At 36.9% G+C, this 26,553-nt stretch overlaps 5 non-coding genes across 5 annotated transcripts; all 5 read right to left on the bottom strand.

Annotated features, from left to right (window-relative positions):
• Window positions 1–1,560: 1,560 nt before the first annotated feature.
• On the bottom strand, window positions 1,561–1,642 carry TRNAS-GCU (transfer RNA serine (anticodon GCU)). The gene has a single exon. It is a non-coding gene; the product is annotated as a tRNA-Ser (tRNA).
• Window positions 1,643–2,294: 652 nt separating this feature from the next.
• Window positions 2,295–2,376, bottom strand: TRNAS-GCU (transfer RNA serine (anticodon GCU)). Its single transcript has one exon. It is a non-coding gene; the product is annotated as a tRNA-Ser (tRNA).
• A 650-nt stretch (window positions 2,377–3,026) lies between these two features.
• TRNAS-GCU (transfer RNA serine (anticodon GCU)) lies at window positions 3,027–3,108 on the bottom strand. Its single transcript has one exon. It is a non-coding gene; the product is annotated as a tRNA-Ser (tRNA).
• Window positions 3,109–3,770: 662 nt separating this feature from the next.
• Window positions 3,771–3,852, bottom strand: TRNAS-GCU (transfer RNA serine (anticodon GCU)). The gene has a single exon. It is a non-coding gene; the product is annotated as a tRNA-Ser (tRNA).
• Window positions 3,853–4,360: 508 nt separating this feature from the next.
• On the bottom strand, window positions 4,361–4,442 carry TRNAC-ACA (transfer RNA cysteine (anticodon ACA)). Its single transcript has one exon. It is a non-coding gene; the product is annotated as a tRNA-Cys (tRNA).
• Window positions 4,443–26,553: the final 22,111 nt, after the last annotated feature.

Raw genomic sequence — 26,553 nt, 5'->3', positions numbered from 1 at the left:
TCATGGTTAGCTCAGGATTAAAACCGAGTTACCTAGGTTATCGAATGAAAAGAAAATCAGTCTCAACAGTAAACGACATTATAAAGTGAGAGTGGTTTTCTTCATGGTCCGATCTTATGCAATACTCATTGCATAGGACGCCCCCACTCACATGTCTCCACATGTACAATTTAGTGATCACATTGTTTATATCATATACAAAAGTGGGCCGCATCCATAGTGTCCCCAGAATAAGGTACCCAGCCTTATCCTTATACTATAGATCATGTTGACTATATACTTGAACTTGATCCACTCTTATGTCTCTACATATAGTTCAAGTAATCATACTATAGCTAGAGTGTTCTTAGTTTATTGGATTTAGATTAATGATCGTAAAGTTCACTTTATTCAATAACAATCTTTACTGAATAAACAACAATAATAACTTTATTGAAAATAGAATATGTTTTTGTTTACAAACTATGAGTTTTAGGACATAAAACCCAACAGTAGTGTGAGTTTTCAACTATGTGGAATATTTAGTGATCTCATGAATAGGGTCATTGTGCTATAAACCCATTCTTAAGACGGAAGGTGGGACCACGTCGGATAGCCTAATAGTTGGTCGGGACACAGGGATCACATCCTCCAAGCTTACGTGTCTCTATGGTACTGATGGATGCACCAACAACCTCCCTTCGATCATGTTCAAACTAGAAATCATCATATTATCTCATCATAATTTTATGAGGTCGCGCCACGACCTAGGTCACCGGTCATTCACTACGGACCGGTGACCTAGATACTTAGCAGGCAAACGCCTTAACCACTCGGCCAAAGCGACTTTTTTATTTTAGGAACAAATCTCGAAGAGGCACTACGGACAACAAAGGTAGATGTTTAATGAGGAATCAGTTAGAACTTTGAGACCTACACAATTGTTAGAGCATAGTAAAGGGTAAGCCCGAACTTCTTATAGACCAAAGGAAAGTCGTGGAAACCCAGTAGAAGAATGAAGCGACGGAAGCCTACAAGTAGGTTGGTTACTAAGTAGATTTTTATACTTACACCTTTCTCCTTTCCTTGTTCAGTTACTGGTCAAGGTGGGGTGATTCTCTGGAGCTCTACTATCACAAAACGGTGTCGACACGGTGTGTATGTTAGATGTATTCGACCTGGGACATCAATTAGTCGTTTAATTTTTTAGGTTGATTTTGAATTCTTTTTGTATCCCATGCCCTTTTTCCGTTTGTAAAGAACTTGAAATTTATGACGAAGGTGTTGTATGTCTTTTAAAGTGTGCAAAATTTATCTTTTTGTCGCAGTTCGATATCTCGAAACCTATGACGAAGGTGTTGTATGTCTTTTAAAGTGTGCAAAATTTATCTTTTTGTCGCAGTTCAATATCTCGAAACCTCTATATTAAAATTGGGTCATGACACATCCAACATGGGTTGGAGAGGGGAACGAAGCATTCCTTATAATAAGGGCCTGAATACCTGGTGAGGTAACGGGCCAACAAGGACAATGTCTTTTAGCGGTGGCCTTTCGCTAGTACAAAAAAAAATATGAACTTTACGTCGCCTGAGAGATACGAACACTCGCGGGGAAACCCCATGTACTTAGCAGGCACACGCCTTAACCACTCGGCCAAAGCGACTTTTTTATTTTAGGATCAAATCTCGAAGAGGCACTACGGACAACAAAGGTAGATGTTTAATGAGGAATCAGTTAGAACTTCGAGACCTACACAATTGTTAGAGCACAGTAAAGGGTAAGCCCGAACTTCTTATAGACCAAAGGAAAGTCGTGGAAACCCAGTAGAAAAATGAAGCGACGGCAGCCTACAAGTAGGTTGGTTATTTTTATACTTACACCTTTCTCCTTTCCTTGTTCAGTTACTGGTCAAGGTGGGGTGATGCTCTGGAGCTCTACTATCACAAAACGGTGTCGACACGGTGTGTATGTTAGATGTATTCGACCTGGGACATCAACAAGTCATTTAATTTTTAGGTTGATTTTGAATTCTTTTTGTATCCCATGCCTTTTTTCCATTTGTAAAGAACTTGAAATTTATGACGAAGGTGATGTATGTCTTTTAAAGTGTGCAAAATTTATCTTTTTATCGCAGTTCGATATCTCGAAACCTCTAAAAATTAAAATTGGGTCATGACACATCCAACATGGGTTGGAGAGGGGAACGAAGCATTTCTTATAATAAGGGCCTGAATACCTGGTGAGGTAACGGGCCAACGAGGACAATGTCTTTTAGCGGTTGCCTTTGGCTAGTACAGAAAAATAAATGAACTTTACATCGCCTGAGAGATTCGAACTCTCGCGGGGAAACCCCATGTACTTAGCAGGCACACGCCTTAACCACTCGGCCAAAGCGACTTTTTTTATTTTAGGAACAAATCTCGAAGAGGCACTACGGACAACAAAGGTAGATTTTTAATGAGGAATCAGTTAGAACTTCGAGACCTACACAATTGTTAGAGCACAGTAAAGGGTAAGCCCGAACTTCTTATAGACAAAAGGAAAGTCGAGGAAACCCAGTAGAAGAATGAAGCGACGGCAGCCTACAAGTAGGTTGGTTACTAAGTAGATTTTTATACTTACACCTTTCTACTTTCCTTGTTCAGTTACTGGTCAAGGTGGGGTGATGCTTTGGAGCTCTACTATCACAAAACGGTGTCGACACGGTGTGTATGTTAGATGTATTCGACCTGGGTCATCAATTAGTCGTTTAATTTTTTAGGTTGATTTTGAATTCTTTTTGTATCCCATGCCCTTTTTCCGTTTGTAAAGAACTTTAATTTATGACGAAGGTGTTGTATGTCTTTTAAAGTGTGCAAAATTTATCTTTTTGTCGCAGTTCGATATCTCGAAACCTCTAAAATTAAAATTGGGTCATGACACATCCAAGCGTTGGAGAGGGAAACGAAGCATTCCTTATAATAAGGGCCTGAATACCTGGTAGACCAACGAGGACAATGTCTTTTAGCGGTGGCCTTTGGCTAGTACAAAAAAATATATGAACTTTACGTCGCCTAAGAGATTCGAACTCTCGCGGGGAAACCCCATGTACTTAGCAGGCACACGCCTTAACCACTCGGCCAAAGCGACTTTTTTATTTTAGGAACAAATCTCGTAGACACACTACGGACAACAAATGTAGATGTTTAATGAGGAATCAGTTAGAACTTTGAGACCTACACAATTGTTAGAGCACAGTAAAGGGTAAGCCCGAACTTCTTATAGACCAAAGGAAAGTCGTGGAAACCCAGTAGAAGAATGAAGCGACGGCAGCCTATAAGTAGGTTGGTTACTAAGTAGATTTTTATACTTACACCTTTCTCCTTTCCTTGTTCAGTTACTGGGCAAGGTGGGGTGATGCTCTAGAGCTCTACTATCACAAAACGGTGTCGACACGGTGTGTATTTTAGATGTATTCGACCTGGGACATCAATTAGTCGTTTAATTTTTTAGGTTGATTTTGAATTCTTTTTGTAAACAATGCCCTTTTTCCGTTTGTAAAGAACTTGAAATTTATGACGAAGGTGTTGTATGTCTTTTAAAGTGTGCAAAATTTATCTTTTTGTCGCAGTTCGATATCTCGAAACCTCTAAAAATTAAAATTGGGTCATGACACATCCAACATGGGTTGGAGAGGGGAACGAAGCATTTCTTATAATAAGGGCCTGAATACCTGGTGAGGTAACGGGCCAACGAGGACATTGTCTTTTAGCGGTGGCCTTTGGCTAGTACAAAAAAAAATATGAACTTTACGTCGCATGAGAGATTCGAACTCTCGCGGGGAAACCCCATGTACTTAGCAGGCACACGCTTTAACCACTCAACCAAAGCTACTTTTTTATTTTAGGAACAAATCTCGAAGAGGCACTACGGACAAAAAAGGTAGATGTTTAATGAGGAATCAGTTAGAACTTCGAGACCTACACAATTGTTAGAGGCACTATGTACGTTAGTTGTATTCGACCTAGGACATCAATTAGTTTTATAATTTTTTGGGTTGATTTTGAATTCTTTTGTATTTCATGCCCTTTTTTCTATTTGTCAAATTTTTTCTTTTCATTTCTCTAAAGTTGGGTCATGACAGATCCAAGATGGGTTGGAGAGGGGAACGAAACATTCCTTATATTTAAAGGTGTGAATACCTCGTGAGGTAACGGGCCAAAGAGGACAATATCCAAAGTCATGACAAATCAAAATGGGTTGTAGAGGGGAACGTAGCATTCCTTATAATTAAGGGTGTGAATACCTCGTGAGGTAACGGGCCAAGGAGGACAATATCCAAAGCAGACAATATCTTTTAGCTGTTGCGTTTGGATAGTAAAAAAAAAAAAAATGAACTTTTCATCACCTAAGAGATTTGAACTCTTGCCGGGAAACCCCATGTACTTTGTAGGCACACACCTTAACCACTCAGCCAAAGCAACTTTGTTGTTTTAGGAACAAATCTCAAAGAGGCACTACGGACAACGAAGGTAGATGTTTAATGAGGAATGAGTTAGAACTTCGAGACCTACACGATAGTTTAGAGTACAATAAAGGGTAAGTCCGAACTTCCTATAGAGCAAAGGAAAATCTCGAAACCTAATAGAAGATGGTTTAAAAAGTTTGAAAGGTACCCACGAAACTATTTAAAGTTTAGAAGTGTTTTTGAAAGTTTTTAAAAAATTAAAAGATATCATTGAAACTTTTATTCTTGAAATAAAGTACAAAAGTTATGGATATTTTTATTAATAAAAAAAATTAATTTGGAAAAAATGGATAAAATAATTATTTCATCTTTTAATATAATAAAATTCTACCGTCAAATGGAGTATGGATTCAAAACATGTGACCTAAGTTTAAATTAATAAAATTCTACCCGTCTTTTAGTTTTAAATTTAGAATGCTCGGTATGAATTTAAGTTTAAATTAATATTAAACAAACACAATAACATATGAAAAGTTTGTTGTAGCGGAAGTAAGATCGATCGCACTCACATACCTACAAATAAAAATAAACAAAGAGACAAAGATGTACGTAAGTTGCAGAGAATAAATTTTCCTACACCTACGAACGACAATCACTATGACCAAAGTTTCTACAAGTTTATGTCTCACACTATCTATAACGGCTTACCATGCTTAGATAAGGTTGGGTGCACACTATAGCATACATCAAAGCACCAACAACAATCGCATAAGGAACATCCTCCATGTGCCCACCTTGCACACGTATTGAGATTGAGCCAAACAAATTATACCTCTGGGTCGATCTCGCTCTATCACCATTCCAAGTATCTTTGCTTCGACTAAATCTTTTATTTCAAATATTATAGAAAACTGATATTTGAGCTGGTCAATCTCCACAGTCAACATGTAATCATTATACAAGAGCAAAATATATAAACGAGCCATCATCAAGACACTGGAAATACACACAATGATCAAATTGGCTATGAGTATACTTATACTCTACATTGAAGTGGTCATACTTCTTATACGGTTGGCAAGGAGATTGTGCCCATACAAAAATTTCTTCAATTTGAATACCAAATGTTGTCATCGAGCTATACAAAAACCATTTATATGTGCCACGTATATTTTTTCATCTAGATCATTAAAAAACAAAAAAAAACAAAAAAACAAAAAAAAGACTATTTTGCAAGCTCAAGATTACATTGGGCAATCAAAGCCAACAAAATTTGAATGGAAGTCTTACGTGAGAAAATCTCATAGTAATTAATCTCTTCCCTCGTAGCCTTTAGCCACAAGTCGAGCCTTATAACAAATGTCAGAAGAGTCTTCCTTACTTTTTTGAAGTTGAACTAACTCCCAAGTTTGATTTATTTCCATGGACTCCATCTCGTTATTGATAGCCTCTTGTCAGTGTAAGCTATCTAAGCTTTGAATAGAAGCTTTGTAATCCGTTGTAAACTCTATCAACTATAGCATATACTATCGTAACATGAAACTTTGCAGGTTTTCGTATTTTTCTTCGTGGTTTATTTCTTGTGATGGACAAAGATTCCTCTACTATTTCATTTTTTAGGCTTTGTTCCTCCTGCTCCAAGTCTTCAAGACTATCCGCTACCTACTTAGTATGTTTTCCAATAGGAGTGTTAAGTATGAGAAGCTCGATCTCACCTATGTTTCTCGGACTTTTGTTTCTCATTCTTAATGTGGTATCAGAGCTTCTCATTCTTAACATGGTATCGAGCCATTATTCTTATCATAGTATCATAGCTTCTCATTCTTAACATGGTATCAGAGTCATTATTCTTAATAAGGAACAACTACTTTGGGAGAGAACACCGCCTTCTCTATAGGTTTCGATGCCTCATCATTATTTTTAATCATCTTCGAAGATATTCTCGACTCATTGAATGTCACATCCCGAATATTGACAATCTTCTTTGACTCTAGGCACTAAAACTTTTGTTTCTCATTCTTAATATTGGGTTTTTTTTTTTTTTTTTCTCTAACTTTGAATCTGTCACATGATAAAAGATAGGACAACCAAATACATGCAAATTATCATAAATTTTTTTTTCCAGAAGCTCGTGACCATACTCAAGCAGAGCTTTTGCTCTTTTTCCTATAACAGGTAAACAATGCACAAGTGAATTATATGCATCAAACTTCTTAAGACAACAAGCATCAAACTTTCTATATGAATGTCTTGGTTCATCCTCTCAGTATCTCCATTTTGTTGTGGCTCATCAGGGACCATAAAGTGTCGAACTACTCATTCATCTCGACATAATTTAAGGAATGGGTCATAAGTGTATTCTTCATCGTTTTTTGATCTGAGCTTTTCAAATTTATTCTCTATTCGATTCTCCACCATTTTTTCCACTCCACAAAGTTCTGGAGAACCTCGTTCTTGTGCCTCATGGGGTGCATCAGAACAATCCTTGAGAAGTCATCTCACATCCTCCAAGCTTACGTGTCTCTATGGTACTGATGGATGCACCAACAACCTCCCTTCGATCATGTTCAAACTAGAATTCACCATATTATCTCATCAGAATTTTATGAGGTCGCACCACAACCTAGGTCACCGGTCATTCACTACATATAGCAAGCTATCAGGGTCAAAAAATAGAAAGGTTTTAGGACCTTTACAGACTCCAATGGGGTAAGACTTAGAAAAGAAACATGCTCGAAACGTCGAGGAACCCCAGATACTCTGATAGCACAAGAGACCATACCCGGACTTCCTAGAGCCAAGAGAAAAGCTCGTGGATACCTACTATGTTAAGGAAGCGATGAAAACCTACAAGTAGGTTGCTTACTGAGTATATTTTTATACTCGCCCCTTTTTCCTTTCTTTTTAAAGTGTTTTTAAGTTGTCGATTGTGGTGGAGCGTTAATTTGTCTTTGTTTTGTAGTATTTTATGATTTGTAATTGTATTGCAAACCTATTTCCCCTTTTATAATAAACTTCTTGAACAAGCCTTGGATTTTATTTTGTATTTAGCTTGAGTGTCGTCTTTATTTCAATTTAAGTTTTATCGGATTTAATCTTTTATTTTTATTTGCTTTTGCTTTTGCTTTTGTTTTTGTTTTCATCTTTTCAATCACAGTCCTAAGTTATGAATCTTTGAAAATTGGTTAATGACAAACCCTCAACATCCATGACCCAAACTGCATGTGCACTTAGTCTAATGTCTTGAGCAGCCATAATCCACGGCACGCATTTGGCCCACCAATCACAATACCTTTAGCCCACAAGGCCCTCCGAAAGCGTACGACTCATTAATGTGCTTCACTTGCAACTTGACTCTAACAACCGTTAAAATAAAAAGTAAAAAAAGAAAGGAAAAGAAAAGAAACCGAAATAAAAGAGTTTTAAGTTTACATAGATTTAATTCCACAAAAAGGAGGAGAGATTTCATTTCGAGAGGTCATTAGACATATGTTACATTTTCCAAATGACATTAATTTAGTTGCAGTTAGTTAGGTTGGATAGGTTGGAGTTAGAAATTAAATGATAACAATTTTCTATTTGTTTTAGAAAATTAGGTCATGATCGGTAGCCATTTTTAGAAAAAAGTACGAATGGATTAAAACGGATCAAAAATATAACTTCAAACAAAATTAAAAAAAATGAAACAATCAAAGATGGAAGATAAGGAAACAATTAAACTGTTAGTCACATATAACAAACATATATAAAGATTCCAACGTTCCAAAACTCAGCTCATGCAAATTCTCTAATGTCAGCATGAAATCTAATACAAGGGTAATTCTAAAATGCAGAGGTAGAAGTTTGAACTTGAAATTGAGGTAATGACTCACATAGGTTCAGTTGGATTTCAAAGGACAAAATCGAACTTTCATGAAGGATTTCGAAGGACCCTACATGCATCATATTATTTATACTATTTGAATGTGTTCTATGTAATGACATATGATGTTAGCCTCTGTATGCATGTGATATCCATTACGCCATATTGTGAATGAAATGAAATACTATGTATGTCATGTTATATCTTGCCAAGTAAAGATATTTGATGTATTATGTGACTACTGCCATGCATACTTGATGTATGTATGTACTATGTCATGGATGAAAGGAGAAATGAAATGATGTTAATGTTATAAGTGTAAATCACGGGTACCTCATGCATGTATGTATGTGAGGTGCATTGGGATACTTCCCCATTATGCTATATTAGTACGGATGCATACCTTCGATATTTATGTTTGCCATGATATCATGCGAGACTTTCTTTTTTGTGGTGTCTGGTGACGCATTAGCATTGTGCCCGACCAAGAAAAGCCCAAGGGGTGCATATACGAGCCCGCCTAGTGGGTCTATGTGTGTGGGAAAATACCACACATCAAACCCTACTCTAAATCAAACCCTACTCTAAATTGGAAAGAGCTCAAGACCATGTGATAGGTTTAAAGGATAAGTCACATCATTATAGGGGTGTAATTGCATTACTAACCCTAACGATGACTTACTGAGTATTTCTTAAAATACTCAAGCACGTGATGCCCTTGTTTTTCAGGTAAAGGTAAAACTTCTCTGCATGGATGACGATGGATGCTGAAATGACCATGGAAGTCAAGATAGGGCAATAGTATGCATTGACTTTTCATTTAGTAGTTGATAGGTGGCTTTTCATTTTCGTATTCAAATATTAAGTTATTTTTATTCTATATTTTTAAATTAAAGTGTAACTGCATGGCTTTGTTTAAAAATATTTTATTTTAAATTTTCGCATATGTTATTAAAGACATGTATGTGGTGACGTCTCTAATTAGACAAGAAAATTAGGGTAGAAATTTAAAGTTATTTATAAATGAAAATTTTAATGTGCTCTGAGTTATTGCGTAGGTCTAAAAGTTCTAATTGATTCTCATTAACCATCTACTTTTTTAATCCCGAGTGTCTCTTTGAGAGATGTTCATAAAATAAAAAAGATGCTTTGGCCGAGCGGTTAAAACGTGTTGCTGCTAAGTGCATGGAGTTTTCTTGTGAGATCCGATTCTCTCGTGAGATGAATTTTTTTTTTTTTTTTTTTTTTTTTTTTTTTTTTTTTTTTTTTTTTTTTTTGTAATAGCCAAAGACCACTGCTAAAAGATATTATCAGCTTTGGCTCGTTACCTCACGATCTCATAAAGGTTTCCACACACTTATTATAAGAAATGCTTCGTTTCCCTCTCCAACTGATGTTGGATCTGTCACAACACAATTTTATAGGTTTCGAGAAATCGAACCGCGACGAAAGGATAAACTTTGCACAATTTAAAAGACATACCACACGTGTGTTAGAAACTCCATGTTATTTAGAAACAAAAAAAAGGCACATGATACAAAAGAATTCAAAATCAACCTAAAAAAAATACAACTAATTGATATCCTAGGTCGTATACAACTAACAGACACTCTGGGTCAACACCCCTCTTTGATAGTAGAGCTCCCGAGCACCTCCCCACCTTCACTGGTACCTGAAAAGGAAAGGGATAAAGGGGTAACTATAAAAATATACTTAGTAACCAACCTACTTGTAGGCTTTCATGCATCCTTCTTCTACTAGGTCTACACGACTTTCCTTTTGTCTATAGGAAGTTTTGACTTACCCTTACCAAGCTCTAAGCTATCATGTAGGGCTCAAAGTTCTAATTGATTCCTCATTAATCATCTACCTTTGTAGTCATTAGTGCCTTTTAGAGACTCGTTCCTAATAAAATAAGAGTTACTTTGGACGAGTGGTTAAGCCATGTGCCTGCTAAGTACATGGGTTTTCGTGCGAGAGTTTAATCTCTCAGATGAAGAAATGTTCCTCTTTTTGTACTAGCCAAAGACCATCGCTAAAAGATATTGTCCACTTTGGCCCATTACCTCACGATCTCATAGAGGTATCCACACCCTTATTATAAGGAAGTCTTGGTTCCCTCTCCAAATGATGTTGGATATGTCGTGACCCAATTTTAAAGGTTTCAAGAAATCGAACCGAGAAGATAAAATTTTTCACACCTTAAAGGACATACATCACTTGTGTAATAAATTTCAAGTTATTTACAAACGCAAAAAAAAGGGCATGGGATAAAAAAGAATTCAAAATCAACCCAAAAAATTATACAACTAATTAATGTCCGAGGTCGAATACAACTAACAGACACTCCGAGTCGACACACCTCTGTGATAATAGAGCTCCCGGGCATCTCCCCACCTTGACCCGTACCTAAAATGGAAAACGAGAAAGGGGTAAGTATAAAAATATACTTAGTAACCAACCTACGTGTAGGTTTTTATCGTTTCCTTCTTCTAATAGGTTTCCACGATTTTCTTTGATTTATATGATTCGGGCTTACACTTTAGTGCGCTGTAAGCTACCGTGTAGGTCTTAAAGTTCTAATTGATTTGTCACTAATAATCTACCTTTGTAGTCCCTAGTGCCTCTTCGAGACTAGTTGCTAAATCAAAAAGTCGCTTTGACCAAGAGGTTAAGGTGTGTGATTGTTATGTACATGGGGTTTCCCCACGAGCGTTTGAATCTCTCAGGCGATGAAAAGTTTATTTTATTTTTTTTGTAATAGCCAAACACAATCGCTAAAAGATATTGTCTACTTTTGCTCGTTACCTCACTATCTCGTAGAGGTTTACACACTTTTATAAGGAATGCTTCATTCCTTTCTCCAACTGATGAGGGATCTATCACAACCAAATTTTTGAGTTTTCAAGAAATCAAACCACGACGAAAGCATAAATTTTTGTGCAGTTTAAAGACATATAACACATAGGAATCTGTCACAATAAAATTTTTTAGGTTTCGAGAAATAAAACAGAGACGAATGGAAAAATTTTGCACACTTTAAAAGACATACAACACATACAACACCTGTGTTGCAAATTTCAAGTTATTTACAAACGGAAAAAAGGGCATGAGATACGAAAGAATTCAAAATCAACCAAAAGAAATTATACAACTAATTGATGTCCCAGGTCGAATACAACTAACATACACTCCGAGTCGACACCCCTCTGTGATAGTAGAGCTCCCGAGCATCTCCCCACCTTGACCAGTACCTGAACTAGAAAAGGAGAAAGGGCTAGGTATAAAAATGTACTTAGTAACCAACCTACTTGTAGTCCTTTATCACTTCCTTCTTCTGCTAGGTTTTCACGACTTTTCTTTTGTCTATAGGAAGTTCGGCCTTACCATTTACTGGGCTCTAAGCTACTGTGTAGGTCTCGAAGTTCTAATTGATTCCTCATTAATCATCTACTTTTGTTTTCCCTAATGCCTCTTCGAGATTCATTCCTAACACAAAGATGTCACTTTGGGCGAGTGGTTACGACATGTGCTTGCTAAGTACATGAGGTTTCCCCTCGAGAATTCGAATCTCTCATGTGACTAAAAGTTCAATTTTCTTGTACTAGCCAAAGACCACTGCTAAAAGATATTGTCCGCTTTCGCCCATTACCTCACGATCTCATAGAGGTATTCACACCCTATATAAGGAATGCTTCGTTCCCCTCTCAAACCGATGTTGGATCTGTCATGACCCAGAGGTTTCGAGCAATCGAACTGCGACAGAAAGATAAATTTTGCACGCTTTAAAAGACATACAACACCTATGTTACAAATTTCAAGTTATTTACAAATGGAAAAAAGGGCATGGGATACAAAAGAATTCAAAATCAACCAAAAAATTATACAACTAATTGATGTCCCACGTCGAATATAACTAACATATACTCCGGGTCGACACCCCTCTGTGATAGTAGAGCTCCTGAGCATCTCCCCACATTGACCAGTCTTTGAACTAGAAAAGGAGAACTTGTAGGCCCTCATCGCTTCCTTTTTCTAATAGGTTTCAATGACTTTCCTTTGGCCTATAGGAAGTTCGGGCTTACCCTTTATTGCACTCTAAGCTACCATGTACTCTGAGCTACCATGTAGGTCTTGAAGTTCTAATTGAATCCTCATTAATCATCTACCTTTGTTGTACCTAGTGATTCTTCGAGATTCATTCCTAAAACAAAAAAGTCACTTTGGTTAAGTGGTTAAGGCGTGTGTTTGTTAATTATATGGGGTTTTATTGCGAGAGTTCAACTCTTTTAGGTGACGAAAAGGTCTTTTTTTTTTACTAGCCAAAGGCCATCGCTAAAAGATATTGACCGCTTTTGCCCGTTACCTCATGATTCACACCCTTATTATAAAGAATGCTTGGTTTCCCTCTACCTCATACCTCATGATTCACACCCTTATTATAAGGAATGCTTGGTTTCCCTCTACTTCATACCTCATGATTCACACCCTTATTATAAGGAATGCTAGGTGTGGGCCGCTTGGTTTCCCTCTACTTCATACCTCATGATTCACACCCTTATTATAAGGAATGCTAGGTGTGGGCCTCGCATACAAAAGAATTTAAAATCAACAAAAAAAAATTATACAACTAATTGATGTCCAAAGTCGAATACAACTAACATACACTCCAGGTCGACACCCCTTTGTGATAGTAGTGCTCCCGAGAATTTTCTCACCTTAACCAGTATCTGAAATAGTAACCAACCTACTTGTAGGCCATCATTGCTTCCTTCTTCTACTAGGTTTCCATGACTTTCCTTTGGTCTATAGGAAGTTTAGGCTTATCCTTTATTGCGCTTTAAGCTACCGTGTAGGTCTCGAAGTTCTAATTGAACCCTCATTAATCATCTACCTTTGTTGTCCTTCGTGCCCCTTCGAGATTGGTTCATAAAACAAAAAAGTTGATTTGGATGAGTGGTTAAGGATTGTGCCATGCTAAGTACATGGAATTTCCTCGCAAGAGTTTGAATCTCCTAGGCAACGAAAAGTTCATTTTTTTTGTACTAGCCACTTTAAAAGACTTACTGTGTCGCAAATTTCAAGTTATTTACATACGGAAACTCCGGGTCGACACCCCTCGGTGATTGTAGAGCTTCCGAGCATCTCCCCAGACCAGTACCTGAACTAGAAAAAGAGAAAGGTGTAAGTATAAAAATATACTTAGTAACCAACCTACTTGTAGGCCCTCATTGCTTCCTCCTTCCACTAGGTTTCCACGACATTCCTTTGGTCTGTAGGAAGTTTGGGATTACCATTTACTGCGCTCTAAGCTACCGTGTGGGTCTCGAAGTTCTAATTGATTCCTCACTAATCATCTACCCTTGTTGTCCTTAGTACCTCTTCGAGATTCGTTCTTAAAAAAAAAGTTGCTTTGGCCGAGTGGTTAAGGCAAGTACATGGGGTTTCCCATGAGAGTTTGAATCTACCAGCTACTAAAAGTTCATTTTTTTGTACTAGTCAACCAATAAAAGATGTTGCCCACTTGGGCCCAGGTATTCACACCTTGTTACAAGGACTGCTTCGTTCACCTCTCAAACCGATGTTGGATCTGTCATGACCCAATTTTAGAGGTTTCGAGAAATCGAACTACGATGAAAAGATAAATTTTGCACACTTTAAAAGACATACAACACCTGTGTCAGAAATTTCAAGATATTTACAAACCGAAAAAAAGGGGCTTGGGATACGAAAGAATTCAAAATCAACCAAAAACATTATACAACTACCTTGTTATAAGGACTGCTTCGTTCACCTCTCAAACCGATGTTGGATCTGTCATGACCCCATTTTAGAGGTTTCGAGAAATCGAACTGCGATGAAAAGATAAATTTTGCACACTTTAAAAGACATACAACACCTGTGTCAAAAATTTCAAGATATTTGCAAGCAGAAAAAAGGGGCTTGGGATACGAAAGAATTCAAAATCAACCAAAAAAATTATACAAACTAATTGAACTAAAATAATTTCTTTCACTTCTGAAGCCCAAATAATTCGATTCGGAGTCAAGACACTGAGATTTAAGGTCATTTCCTCACTTTTCTCTCCATTTCTAAGTTCGTAGCCTTCGCAGTAGCTTCATCGATGTTACTTACCAAATAAAAGGCTTGTTCGGGAAGACCATCTAATTCTCCTAAAAAGATTAATTTAAACCCTCTAAGAATTCCCTCCAACTATTATTGAAAAATAACTAATAAAATTTCGTGGAGTTGAAGGGAAATATCCCAATACATATCTTATTTTTAAATAAGACATATTTGCAGCAAAAACTAAGACCATTCCAATGCTCCTTTTCACCATGCATAAACTAAACCGACAATTAGGATAAGCACGAAAATTAAAGCTTCTATAAAGACGGATACCCCTAATACATCAAAACTCATTGCCCATGGATAAAGAAAAACATTTTGTACACTTTAAAAGACATACAATACCTGTGTCAGAAATTCCAAGATATTTACAAACGGAAAAAAGGGCTTGGGATAGGAAAGAATTCAAAATAAACCAAAAAAATTATACAACTAATTGATGTCCCATGTCCAATACAACTAACATACACTCCGGGTCGATAACCCTATGTGATAGTAGAGCTTCCGTGCATCTCCCCACCTTGACCAGTACATGAACTAGAAAAGGAGAAAGGTGTAAGTATAAAAATATACTTAGTAACAACCCTACATGTAGGCCCTCATCGCTTGCTTCTTCGACTAGGTTTCCACGACTTTCATTTGATCTATAGGAAGTTCGGGCTTACCCTTTACTGCGCTCTAGGCTGCCTTGTAGGTCCTGAAGTTCTAATTGATTCCTCATTAATCATCTACCTTTGTTGTCCCTAGTGTCTTTCGAGATTCGGTCCAAGAAAACAAAAAAGCCGCTTTGGTCAAGTGGTTAAGGCGTGTCCCTACTAAGTACATGGAATTTTCAAGTGAGAGTTTGAATCTCTTAGGCGACAAAAAGTTCATTTTTTTGTACTAGCCAAAGGTCATCGCTAAAAGATATGGAAAAGATAAATTTTAACGCTTTAAAAGACATACAACACCTGTGTTAGAAATTTCAAGTTATATACAAACTGGAAACAAAATCAACCCAAAATATTATACACTTATTGATGTCCCACGTCGAATTCAATTAACATACACTCTGATTCGACATCCCTCTATGATAGTAGAGCTCTCGAGCATCTCCCCACCTTGACCAGTACCTAAACTAGAAAAGAAGAAAGGTGTAAGTATAAAAATATACTTAGTAACCATCCTACTTGTAGGCCGTCATCGCTTCCTTCTTCTACTAGGTTTCCACGACTTTCCTTTTGTTACCTTGGAAGTTCGGGCATAGTCTTTACTGCGCTCTAAGCTACTGTTTAGGTCCAGAAGTTCTAATTGATTCCTCATTAATCATCTACCTTTGTTGTCCCTAGTGTCTCTTCGAGGTTCATTCCTAAAACAAAAAAGTCGCTTTAGTTAAGTTGTTAAGGTGTTTGCTTGCTTAGTACATAGGGTTTCCCTGTAAATGGGAAGTGAGGAGATGGTGTACAAACTCCAAAAGGCTCTCTGTGGATTAAAACAATCACCTAGAACATACGTTTAGTCGAAAAGAATCATACTTTATCAAGAAAGGATTCAAAAGCAGTTCCAATGAGCAGACACTCTTCATCAAGAGGAAGGGAGGTAAAATTCTTATCTTAAGCATTTATGTTGTGATCTTTTATTTTGAAAAATTGGAGTTTAAATGTTCCATGAAGAAAGAGTTTGATATGACTGACTTAGGTCAGATGAGATTTTTCCTTGGAATAGAGGTAATACAAAGATTAGATGATATTTTTATATGTGAAAGAAAGTATGGTGCTGAAGTTTTAAATCGATTTGACATAGAAAATTACAATTCTATTTGTAATCCCATTGTTCCAGGACAGTAAATTGGCAAAGATATAAATGGTGCAAAAGTAGATGTAACTTTGTATAAACAAATAGTGGGAAGTCTGGTGTATCTCACAGTTACTCGTCCTAATCTCATGTTTGTTGTAAGTTTGATTAGTCGTCTTTTTTGCAGTAGCTAAAAGGGTTTTAAGTTACTTGAAAGGTACGGTAGATTATGCTGTATTTTATAGAAAGGGAGGAGTTAGTGATTTAATTGGATTTACTGATAGTGACTATGCCGGAGACACGGAAGATAACAAGAGTACTTTAGGCTATGCGTTTATGATGAGTCTGCAGTAGCTTAGTCTTCACGTAAGTATCCTATAGTCCCCTTATCAATCATAGACACTAAGTTTGTTGCTGCTAGTGCCTGTGCATGTCAAACTGTTTGGATGAGGAGGATACTCAAAGAGATTGGTCACTCTCAAATAGAAGGAACAAAGCTAATGTGCGATAGATAATACTTCAACTATTAAGCTATCCAAAAATTCAGTTCTACGTGGAAGTTCCAAACACATAAGAGTAAGATTTCACTTTCTTGGAGATCTTACAAAAGAAGGAATCGTTAATTTATTATTTTTTGGTCCTCGAAATCAACTTGATGATTAGTTGACAAAACCTCTCAAGTTAGAAGCATCTCAGTGTGAAGAACTTGGTGTGTAGAGTTGACTTGAACTAATTCTTGACCGAGAAGAATAAATTCAAGGAAGAGATTATTAGAAGAATTTGATTATGTCAAATACGTTCAAATAAAGATAGAATATTAGACAAAGATCTATGTCAGGAAGGCTCCAGCAGCGATAGTCAGAGGGTCTAGACTCTAATACTCCTAGACTAAGAACGACTCGAGGAGTCAAAATAGAGCCGCCAGAAGCATGAAGTCTATGATAAGTAACCTAGTTGCCTTAGGAATCTAGTAGACCTCCTCAGCTCTCAGATATGACTAAGTGAAATTAAAAATTATGGGTTATGTGCTTAGGTGATCGATATGAATATCTCCCTAGCAGCGCCTGCATGAGAGTAAAGATTCGGGTGCTACAATTAGTATGGTTTATATGTTGGCCTTGGTTAGTACATTTTCAGTAGTCCTTGCACCCCAGGACCGTGAGCGATCTGAGGTTTAGATTTGTATAAACCTACAGTTTGGTTTAGCTAGAGAAGCTAACCCCAAACGTCCTAGAAACAATAGAAGGGATTCAACTGCCTAGATGCCACAAAATACGATTAAGTTATATTAAAGAACTTCAAAGCCACTTGGGTTACTATTGAGTGTACAGTTAGGACAAGCCTGGCGCCGTGATCCCGTTAAACTAGTCTCAGAGAGTGACTAGGGACCACACGAGTAGTTAATCAAGACACAACTCCTATTGAATGTAGAAACGAGTCAAGTAAGTTTTTTTGTTCTTAATCTCAAATTAATTAATTTTAATTAATTAATTAATGTTTTTATGATAACAAACCTACACTTAATTATTAACAATTATCAATATTTTGAATTGTGTACCGTGTAAAGTTAGGAATAACGATTTCAACCCATTTTTCAATCACTCAAATTAGAGCTAAAACGAAGAAGTTACAGTCGAAACAAAATGCCTGACCAATTAAAGTAGGACACGTAGAACTTTGGAAGAGTGACAGATGGGGGAGTTTTTAATTACTTTAGAAGCCATGTTTTATACCAACATCATATATCATTTGAATTATAAAAATAAAAAAATAGTTACTCACATTATTTTTATATTATATTATTATTATTATATTTAAAATATATATATATATATATATATATATATATATATATATATATAATTTGGAAAAAAACTTTGGTCCACCTTCCATTTCTAGCATGGATGCTCGGCCTTTAATGGTACCATTTTAAGATATGTTTTTTATTCTATTGTGAGGAAATAGTTGTGAGTGATCAAATTGTAAATCTACTCTTTTAGATGGTTATGGTGTTCCTACAAAATCCAGATACTTGTAACAGTTTGATCTTGAGCCATAGAAAGAATTTAGTTTGCTTTAAACTCGTAAAAAGAGAGGAGTGTAGCGGTTGGGCTCTGATCTGAGAAAAGAGACGAGAAAGGTTTATTCAAATTCTCAAGAGGCGCTTGGGGAGTGGAGTAGGTCGAGTTTAATCAAACTACTATAAAACTACGGTGTTATATTTTCTAACTCTTTCCGGTTTAATCTCGAAATTGTTATTGTGATTTATTGCATGTTCTAAGTTTTTCATAATTGCTTATTGTTATTTCTTGAACTATTTTATTGTATTAATTATCATTCCTACTTTTTTTTTTAAATCCTAATAAAAAAATTAATCACCTTAACTACTTTTATTGTTAAAAGTCTATTCACCCCTCTAGGGTTGTTATACCCATCCAACAATTGGTATAAGAGCTGCTCTTATAGATTTTTTATGTAAACTTTATTGTTAGAGCTTATGGTAGAACTACGTGTTAATAATGGTTTTTGTGGAAAACAATTAACCTCTAGGCCTCCAATTAATCTATTCTGGCCACAGGTGCATACACTTACGTATAATCTCTTCATTACTCTTGTGTGAGCCTTTTATCGTCAATCTTGCTTTGTATTTATGAAATTCTCTAGACTCATTTAGCTTGCTCTTATAAATCCATTTCTCTCTTATTTTCTTTGCTCTAGCCGATAGAACCTCCAAGTTTTGTGTCTGATTTTTTTCAATGGATTTGATTTCTTTCGTCATAGCCCATCTCCATTTTGGGTTTTTGACAACTTCCTCCAAATACACAGGATCTAAAATCATTAAGAATGTCTTTTCTTCATCCTCTTCAGATAAGCCTTCACCGAAATTATAATCTGCATACCATACAGGTGAATGTCGATTTCTCCCGTCCCTTATTGACAAATTTTGTGCAATAACTACTGTAAAAGTGTTTTCAGCAACTAGTTCAACTATTTCAGCAACTATTTTGTAACTTCTTACCGAGACCTCGAATCAATTTGATTCCATCACCAAATATGTAGAGTTTTAACACATCTACATATATGTATTTTTCTCTGAATTTCCCAGTCTCCCATAGCAAGAAATAATCAAGTTCAAATTTTTTCAAGAATTCAAAACTTAAAAAACATACCATTACTTGACGTTAATCAGAACATCGTCTTTCGGTCTGAATCAACAACGACATCCTTCATAAAACTTTTGTGACATCGCTCCAATATCAACATACTAAAAGTTCGAAACTTATTCTAAGAAAAGCTCTCCAATTTTAAGAAAAGCTGAAATCAAGAACTTGAAACACTTACCTTCTGTTCTTTCTCGATTCTTATCGGATTTGAACAAATCGAAAGCTAAGAATGGTTTTTCAAACTTACTTGAGCAATTGTTGTAAAGGAAATCCAACAAAATTCCTAATCCAAACAACCATTTGGAGCTGATTTCAACATTCTCTCTAACTCGTTCTCAAGAACACGAAATCCTCATCTTCTTTTCCCTCCCTTTTCCTTTTCTTTCTTTTCTTTTTCTTTTTCTTCATTCTTAGCGGTCTGATTAGGGCTAATCAAGACCTCTAATTATGAATGGGAGGTCAAAATGACAAATTTACCTATCGGAGTGACTTTGACCAGTTTATAGCACCAAAGGTCTTGCTTGGGAGATCCCAAGCCATTTCCACACATGATTGTAGCACTCGGATACCCTCGTCGTGCTACACTATTTGACGTAGACCTAACTCGATAGTAGCTGTACCACTACCCACTACGAAGGGTGCGAACTAAAGATGTACTAGAGAGGATATGAGGCTAAGACTCCAGTGATACCGTCACACTGCTAGTAGGTATGTTAAGCTTTCTAAGTCATCTTTCTCCTCGAAATCTACTAGGTTCTTAAGGGCATCTAGGTATTTTAAATCTCACCTAACCTTTTTAGGACTTTTTGGGGTTAGCTTTTTGGAGCTAATCCAAATTTTTTGAGTGCACACAGATCTAGACCTTTGATTGTTGTTCATGATCTTGAGGTGCACAGCCTACAGGAAACATACTAACCGAGGTTAACTTGTAAATATTTCTGGTTGTAGTGCCCTAATCTTAACTTGGTTCACTCATGCATGCTTGTTAGAGAGATAGAACACATATTCTAAACATCCCCTTGGTCATCTTTGGGCATTGTTGAGGTCCACTAGGTTCATAGGACGACTAGGTAGCTTCATGCGAACATTCACTTTGAGGGTACTTGACTCCTCAAGTTTTCTTAGTTTTGGTTGACCTCCGATCACAATCATAAGGTGCTTAGTCTACTAGAGGCATCCTGACCTAGGTTATCGTCTAATCAACCTAACTCTAGCGCCCTAATCTTATCTCTGAGCAGAAAAGCATGCTCTATAAAGAGAACACACAATCAATCACATGGAGCTAAACATACTATATCATGCACTCATGCAAGCTCAACGGAGAGGTAAAATCCATCAATGGCCCGAAGCACAGGTTACAATAACCCATTCTCCATTCTAGCATAACGAAAAATATTAAAATCGACATGCATCATAAATTCTTATCCGAGGGGTATTTTGGCAATTTTATATAACATACTTGCATTTTCATTTAGAAACGTAAGTCTAAAACATGCATATTCTAACTACCTAAGGTAAGATATGCTTGCATGCTTGCGATCCAGACAAATATTACTTGAGAAAATTATGATGGCTATGCATGTCTTCTTAGACTAGTTTTTTTTTTTGTATGTTAGAAGCTCTAAAATTTCCGAGATTTCTCCAGTAGGTCACAATTCAATTTATAATAGGGTTAGTATCAAAATTAGAGTGAAAAATAATCGAATGGAGGTCAAACACGACAAAAAAAAATTCATGCATTGCTCACTTGCACAGAAGGTCGCACGAGTACATGTGCGCCTCTAGAGAAAACATGCATTGCACTCTTGGCAGGTGGTGCGTTCTCATTGGCATGTAGGGATCAATTCGGGTTGGGGTTGTTGGATCAGGTACATGGTTTCCAGGTATTATTCGAGTTTAATTCAAACGATCAAGTTGTGGTCTCGGGTTCTCCTCATAGTTGTAGAATGTCACAATCCTACATTTTTAATCGTACGACATCATGATCTCCACACACTCATGACAAGTATTTAGGTTTGCCTATGCATATTGAACACAATTTGTGCAGAATCTAAGCTTATTCGAACACACACGCCGCCCGTGTGTGCATGCTCAATCATCTGCGACCTTAACTAACTTGCTTCTATACTAGGCCAAGTCATGCAACACAACCTTGTCTCTACTCAGAGTAAAAGTCATTCATATGTGTTGTTGCATCTTGATTTTGCATCTTGGTTCCTTGCATGAGCTTCATGTCATAATGCCATCCTAAGTCCCATGATGTCATCGACATCGTAGCTAACTCGGACATGTCAATCGTAGCGACCTTAACTAACTTGCTTTATATGTGTTGTTGCATCTTGATTTTGCTCATATTGTCTAGACCACTCAAATATAAATTCATCCAAGCTCTATTGAGGCATTGCACCCTCCCATATCTATGTCATATCATTTATTGACTTCATACCAAATAGCTTGTGCATATACAAACCTCCGACACATGGTGAGGGCGCAATGTCGGTACACTCATGTTGTCCAGCACTGTCCTTGAAAGATGTATTTTAAAGCAAGTCACCCAAGACACTAGTCTTGCAACGCTCCCTCTCACTGTGACACAAGTATATGCTACATGGTAGCTTGCGTAGGCCATATGCTTAGGGGTGGTAAAGAGCTGACACCATACCTCCCTCTAAAGTGCATTTTGAGGCCTTTTTTTCTAGTAGCAGTAAGCATGATTTTGGCGAATAGTCATATGGTCTCATGGAGAGCATGTCTGGTATCCGATTTACACCAAAATTTGGTGACATTTCATATTTGATATGGAAGGATTTCATTCTAGACCCACATGCCCAAACTTCTTTTTGAACCCTCCCAGGGCCCTACCCGACCCTTTATCAAACCTATCATTATTTCTCATGTTGACATCATTGCCTCGGTTTTTCTTATGCCTCAATTTAGCTTTAATGAAGATCTCTTTGGTGTGTTAGATGATGCACCATCCTCCTCGGTCACATCATGACACTCATCTGTCTTGGCACTCTTGTGTCTTGATGGGCACCATTTGAGGGTCACTACTTCGTCTATCATTATATGAGGGTCACAACCTATTCTTTTCGTAGTATTGTTTTGAAATTCTCCTCTACTTAAACTAGTCATCATCCTTGATGATTTTCTCAGAGACACAATCAGTCCATGGATTGTGTCTCTCTCTCTCTCTCGCTTAATCTCAACATCCTTGATGACGATCCAAACTTCGGATTGCATGCGAACGAACCCGTTGGAAATAACATGCTTCAGAATGAATACGGAAACTACGCACTACCTATGAACTATCCCACTTATGGATCTATTCTTGGTCTTCACATCTTGCAACATAAGCACGACAAAACAATTGTCTAATGGTTGTGGACTATCCCACCATTGCCTCCCTCGCCCTTCTCTCGAACTCTAACAGAGACTCACAAGAAAAACCATGATCAAACTAGCTAGTGTTGGCATATCCTTACCTACGCTAGGAGCGCACCCTAGATATGGTCACCTTTGCCTCAACACTCATATTCTTTTAGTCACACAACGGTGCACCCTTGGGGTGAGGCTTACAAGCCAACCATGGCATGAACCCATATGGTAGCAAAGTCTAGACCAATGTGTTACATTCCCATGTTGGCACTACACTTCAACCAACTTCCCACTAACCATCTTTATATGGCAATCTCTTCCTTGTCATTTCTTTGGTCTTCGTGCAACTTCATTTATTGTAGAGTTTTTCAGAGACATTACATTTAACCCATTCATGCTTGCTAATTTCGTTATGCTTAACTTCAAAATAGGTCCCAACCTTATGTGAAACCTTCCTTTTTTTTCTCAAGGAAAATGAAGGAATAATGAACAAGTAATAATTTTACACTGTTAAGTAAAATTCTCTTCTCATAAAAAAATATTTCCTTAGAGAAAGAGAAGTAGCAAAGTCACTTTACCATGAAAGAAGGAAAAGTCGAGCAGCTTCGTCCCAAACATTCTTGAACTCTCACTGGTCTCATAAAATTTTTCAAAGACCCAAAGGTCCCTATAGTCATTACTCCAATAAAGTCATTTCGACACAAACTCACGAAATCAATATTTAACACCTTTTGTAGCATTTGAGAAGGGAGGTTTCTCAGGGTCACCATGGATCCCACTCCTAAGCATAAGGGATATGAGGAAGTTGACCGGGCCTAGGAAATTAGGAAACTAAACTATACAGGAAGAGATAGTAGTGGCTCGCTACTCACTTTGCTTTTGCTTTTAACTCTAGCTTGTACTTTATAAGTATGGAAAGAAAATCGATTAGCTTTGCTTAGAGGCTACTACTTTGTTTCTAGTAGCAGCTATTGACTTTTGGTGATTGAGAGGAAAACGTCGATAGAGAAAAATCCGCCGAAGGAAAACTTATGAGAAGAAAATAACTGAAAACAAAGGAGAGAGAATATTTGATTGAAGACTGATTTCATTTCTCATTGAGCTGGGATATTTAAATAACAAATTATCCTAAATAGGAAAGTAAATGGCAACTTAACTAACGCTATCCACTCGTGTACTTGGGTTTAACGTAAAAATAGTTACCTAACAAAAAATGGTAACCAAAATTTAGGGATCACTCAGTAGGGTTGGCATAGGTGTGCCCGGTGCAGCTGCTGGCGGCAGGGACGATTCGAGAGGTGAAACTAAAAGTTAAGGGCTTCGGAAGAACTGCACGACCAAAATACGAGTACTTTATGGATATGCCTTAAGGTAGAAGCTCTAGTGGTCTAGTAGTAGAATAGTACCCTGTCATGATATAGACTCGAGTTCTATTCTCGGTTGGTGCATCCTGAAGATTAGCTATGATGATAGTAGTGCATAATGTAAAAACTTGGGTTTACACGAGTAGCACTATTGAGTTTTTTTTTTTTTTTTTTTTTTTAATCAAGAGGTGAAACTAAAAGTTAAGGGCTTCGGAAGAACTTCCTGACAAAAATACAAGTACGTTATGGATATGCATAATGGTAGATGCATTAGTAGTCTAGTGGTAGAATACTAACTTGCCACGGTACAGGCCCGAGTTTGATTCTCGGATGGTGCATTCTGAAGGGCTTTAGATGTGAAACTAAAAGTTAAGGGCTTCGTAAGAACTGCATTTCAAAAATACGAGTACGTTATGGATCTGCCTAAAGAAGAAGCACCTGTGGTCTAGTGGTAGAATAGTACCCTGCCACGGTATAGAACTCGAATTTGATTCTCGGCTGATGCATCCTGAAGATTAGCTATGATGATAGTAGTGCATAATGTAAAAACTTGTTTTTGTCACAATATCATTTAAATTTATAGATGACATGAGTAGCACTATCGAGCTTTTTTTTTTTATTCGAGAGGTGAAACTAAAAGTTGAGGGCTTCGAAAGAACTGCATGACAAAAATACAAGTACGTTATGGATATGCCTTAAGGTAGAAGCACTAGTGGTGAGTGATAGAATAGTACCCTGCCATGTTATAGACATGAGTTCGGTTCTCGGCTGGTGCATCCTGAAGATTAGCTATGATGATAGTAGTGCATAATGTAAAAACTTGTTTTTGTCACAATATCATTTAAATTTATAGATGACATGAGTAGCACTATCGAGCTTTTTTTTTTAATTCGAGAGGTGAAACTAAAAGTTGAGGGCTTCGAAAGAACTGCATGACAAAAATACAAGTACGTTATGGATATGCCTTAAGGTAGAAGCACTAGTGGTGAGTGGTAGAATAGTACCCTGCCATGTTATAGACATGAGTTCGGTTCTCGGCTGGTGCATCCTGAAGATTAGCTATGATGATAATAGTGCATAATGTAAAAACTTTTAGATGACACGAGTAGAACTATTGAAACTAAAAGTTAAGGGCTTCGGAAGAACTGCATGACCAAAATACGAGTACATTATGGATATGTTTAAAGGTAGAAGCACCAGTAGTCTAGTGGTCCCTGCAACGGTACAGACCTGAGTTTAATTCTCGATAGGTGCATCCTGAAGATTTGCTATGATGATGATAGTAGTGCATAATGTAAAAACTTATTTTTGTCACAATATCATTTAAATTTCTAGATGACACGAGTAGCACTATCGAGCTTCTTTTTTTTTTTTTTTTTTTATTCCAGAGGTGAAACTAAAAGTGGCTTCGGAAGAACTTCATGACCAAAATACGAGTACGTTATGGATATGCCTAAAGGTAGAAGCACCAGTGGTTAAGTGGTAGAATAGTACCCAGCCACAGTATAGACCAGAGTTTGATTCTCGGCTCGTGCATCCTGAAGATTTGCTTTGTTGATAGTAGTGCATATGTAAAAACTTGGGTTTACATGAGTAGCACTATCTAGCTTTTTTTTTTTTTTTTTAGATCGAGAGGTGAAACTAAAAGTTAAGGGCTTCGGAAGAACTGCGTGACAAAAATACAAGTACGTAATGGATATGATAAATGGTAAAAGCACTTGTGGTCTAGTGGTAGAATAGTACCTTGCCATGGTATAGACCCTAGTTTGATTCTCGGATAGTGCATTTTGAAGAGTTATTATTTTTTTTTAAATCGAGATGTGAAACTAAAAGTTAAGGGCTTCGTAAGAACTGCATTTCTAAAATATGAGTCCGTTGTGGATCTGTCTAAAGAAGAAGCACCAGTGGTCTAGTGGTAGAATAGTACCCTGCCGTGATATAAAACCCGAATTCGATTCTTGGTTGGTGCATCTTCAAGAACATATAGAAAATAAACATGTAACTAAAGAATGCCACACATTTCTTGAAAATGTGTTAAAAAATATATATAATATAAAAGAAAAAAAACAAATATATATATAATATAAAAGAAACAAAAAACATGTATTTGCATGTATATAATTTATGAACATATAATTCTTTGTTAGTAAGGTATTTTTAAAAATATATATATATAAAAGAAAAAAAACGTGTATTTGCCCGGATTCAAACTCAAGCGTGAGTCTTCGTCGAGTAACACTATCGAGTTTTTTTTTTTTTCTTTTTAAATAGAGAGGTGAAACTAAAAGGTAAAGACTTCGGAAGAACTAAGAACTGCATGACCAAAATACGAGTATGTTATGGATATGCCTAAAGGTAGAATCATAAGTGGTTAAGTGGTAGAATAGTACCTAGCCACAGTATAGACCAGAGTTTGATTCTCGGCTCCTGCATCCTGAATATTAGCTATGATGATAG

The sequence above is a fragment of the Cucurbita pepo genome, chromosome 16 (genome assembly GCF_057944985.1).
Source record: "Cucurbita pepo subsp. pepo isolate OVF chromosome 16, ASM5794498v1, whole genome shotgun sequence".
NCBI lineage: Eukaryota > Viridiplantae > Streptophyta > Magnoliopsida > Cucurbitales > Cucurbitaceae > Cucurbita > Cucurbita pepo.
The sequence above is the reverse complement of the archived record's forward strand: the minus strand, read 5'-3'. Positions and strand labels throughout refer to the sequence as shown.